This window comes from Tachysurus vachellii, chromosome 16 (genome assembly GCF_030014155.1).
Source record: "Tachysurus vachellii isolate PV-2020 chromosome 16, HZAU_Pvac_v1, whole genome shotgun sequence".
NCBI classification, from domain to species: Eukaryota; Metazoa; Chordata; class Actinopteri; order Siluriformes; family Bagridae; genus Tachysurus; species Tachysurus vachellii.
Window position 1 is genome coordinate 8635683 of NC_083475.1, and position 2500 is coordinate 8638182.

At 43.7% G+C, this 2500-nt stretch overlaps 1 protein-coding gene across 1 annotated transcript in view; it reads right to left on the minus strand.

The window, feature by feature from the left end:
* Positions 1-2500, minus strand: part of nuak1a (NUAK family, SNF1-like kinase, 1a) — a 14858-nt gene that overhangs the window by 10015 nt on the left and 2343 nt on the right. The gene's annotated exons all lie outside the window — the stretch shown is intronic.

The window sequence follows — 2500 nt, forward strand, 5'->3', positions numbered from 1 at the left end:
GGTTAACAAGAGGTTCAGATGTTTCAGATGTCTTTCCTCGTTTAATAGAGCATGGGACCCCACAAAGACAAGACCAGATCTTTTGGTAAACAGCAGTTAGAAGATGACATTATTAACTAGAATGTACATTTCCTGAAGAAAATGTGAATGGTGCTTGCACGTGGCAAATCCTGGAGGCTAGTGGAGACACGTCATCAGAATCCCCGTGAGGAAGTTCCCCTCATTGGTGTGAGTGTTTTGATATGTCACATGTCCATGTTGTAAAAAGTTTTTTGATTTTGCATATTTTGGGGGCGGGGCTGCGGCACAACCGGAAGGCCAGTCAGTACATCAATTTAAAAGTTTGTTCAGAGTATCACCCTAAAGGAGCTGGCCGAGTTTGGTGTAGATAGTTCGAAAGCTCGCCGAGTTATAAACCTCCAAAAGGATTTATAATGGGACTCTACAAGAAAAAAGGCCACTTTGAGACCTGGTACCTGAAGTACCGGTACTCGGATCACTTATAAAAGTCATACCACACCTCTCATCAATGAGCCAGTCGATTTGACATGTCATTCATGGGTCTAGGACAAAAGCTGCGGGAAAAGTTACGTGCCGAAGTTTTGTCCGGCACAATAGTAATAATGTTGCTTTGCAAGCACCATTAACTAATGGACTCCACTTTTAAAATATGTCTAGGGGGTTTTTGAAAGAGAGAAAGAAAGAGAAATAGAGAGAGAGAGAGAGAGAGAGAGAGAGAGAGAGAGAGAGAGATGGGGAGAAAGAGAGAGAGAGAGAGAGAGAGAGAGAGAGATGGGGAGAAAGAGAGAGAGAGATGGGGGAGAGAGAGAGAGAGAGAGAGAGAGAGAGAGAGAGAGAGAGAGAGAGAGAGAGAGAGAGATGGGGAGAAAGAGAGAGAGAGAGAGAGAGAGAGAGAGAGAGAGATGGGGAGAAAGAGAGAGAGAGAAAGAGAGAGAGAGAGAGAGAGAGAGAGAGAGAGAGAGAGAGAGAGAGATGGGAGAAAGAGAGAGAGAGAGAGAGAGAGAGAGAGAGAGAGAGAGAGAGAGAGAGAGAGAGAGAGATGGGAGAGAGAGAGAGAGAGAGAGAGAGAGAGAGCGAGAGAGAGGGGGGGGAAGAGAGAAAGAGAGAGAGAGAGAGAGAGAGAGAGAGAGAGAGAGATCACAAACTGTTCATGACTGGCTTTAATATATTTACAAAATGTCAGACTTTTTCAATCTATATGTTTATAACTGTCGGTGCAGTTGATTCTACCTCGGACTTTCCTCAAGCATCTGTTTATTGATTCCATCAACCAGCAGATATACAGGTATTGATTTATCCTAAAGGAAGCTGATTGATTTATTAGACAGCTGGCAGATGTGACGTATACAGCAGTGTTGAATAGACCACACAGGGTTAATGGGTCACGAAGGAAAGCCTCTAAACCTCCTCGACAGTGTTACAGACAGAACAGAAGCAGGAAGAGTGACAGGGTGTGAGGGAAGTTCTTCCTTTCTGCAAACACCCTGCACAATGACTCATCAGCTTGCTTGAAATACAGATAGACCACATCAGACGGACATTGAGAATGAAATAATGTTTGGTGTAAATGGTTTATATTATTAGAATATTTGGGTATAATTCTTTTGCTTAATTTACGTAGGAAGCCGGGGCCTGTAAATAGGCTGCAGCAGGAAAAGTTTACTTTTAACCTTGAGTGAAAGTAGGTTCCTAAAAGGACGAACAGACATCTCACAAGGCTGTGCGCCACAGTAGTTATTATTAGACTATTCCCCTTCCGCTCGCTCCAAACGGACATCATCGATCTGCAGCCAGCCAGAATTCAGCACATCACCCAAGGCAAATATTAATTCAATCATTCCCTTTGGCGATACTACATGAATGCATTGAACTTTATTCTGTAAGGATAAGGGAGTGTAAGGGGATTTGGGCTTTATCAAGCTATTGAGGTTGGATATGTATTGCGTCTGAGAAGAAAAATCTAGGGATTATATCTACAGGAAATCTGTTTGCATGTTCCTTTTCTGAGTCATAAAATAGACTAGGGGAAATGGTGCTGAGAGCCTAACTTCCTGTCCAACCTGTGTCATTCACAGCTCCATCCTGCTCTGGACTTTTATGGGCAAAATGGGTACACCTGACCAATGTGCCAAAAATATAATTCTGTAGAAATCCCTACTTATCACCCAAGAGATTATTACACCGTCCAATCCAACAAACAGTGAAACTGTTGGGCCTTTTCGTGGGTGTGTTTAGGGTATGAGTGGTTTGGAAGTGCACTAGGGGCTCAGTATGTCAGAATAGGCTTTCACTATAATCAGGGTCAAGTTCCTTTTAGACCTGACCTTAATTATAGTGAAAGCATAAACTCATTAAAGCCATATGACGAGGGAAGCACACACACACGCCTGGGCAGGGCTCGAAGCCTGGGCAGCAGCTACGGATCATTAAGCAGGCCTGCGTTTGATTCATATGCCAGCTGGCTTGAGGCATCTTCCCA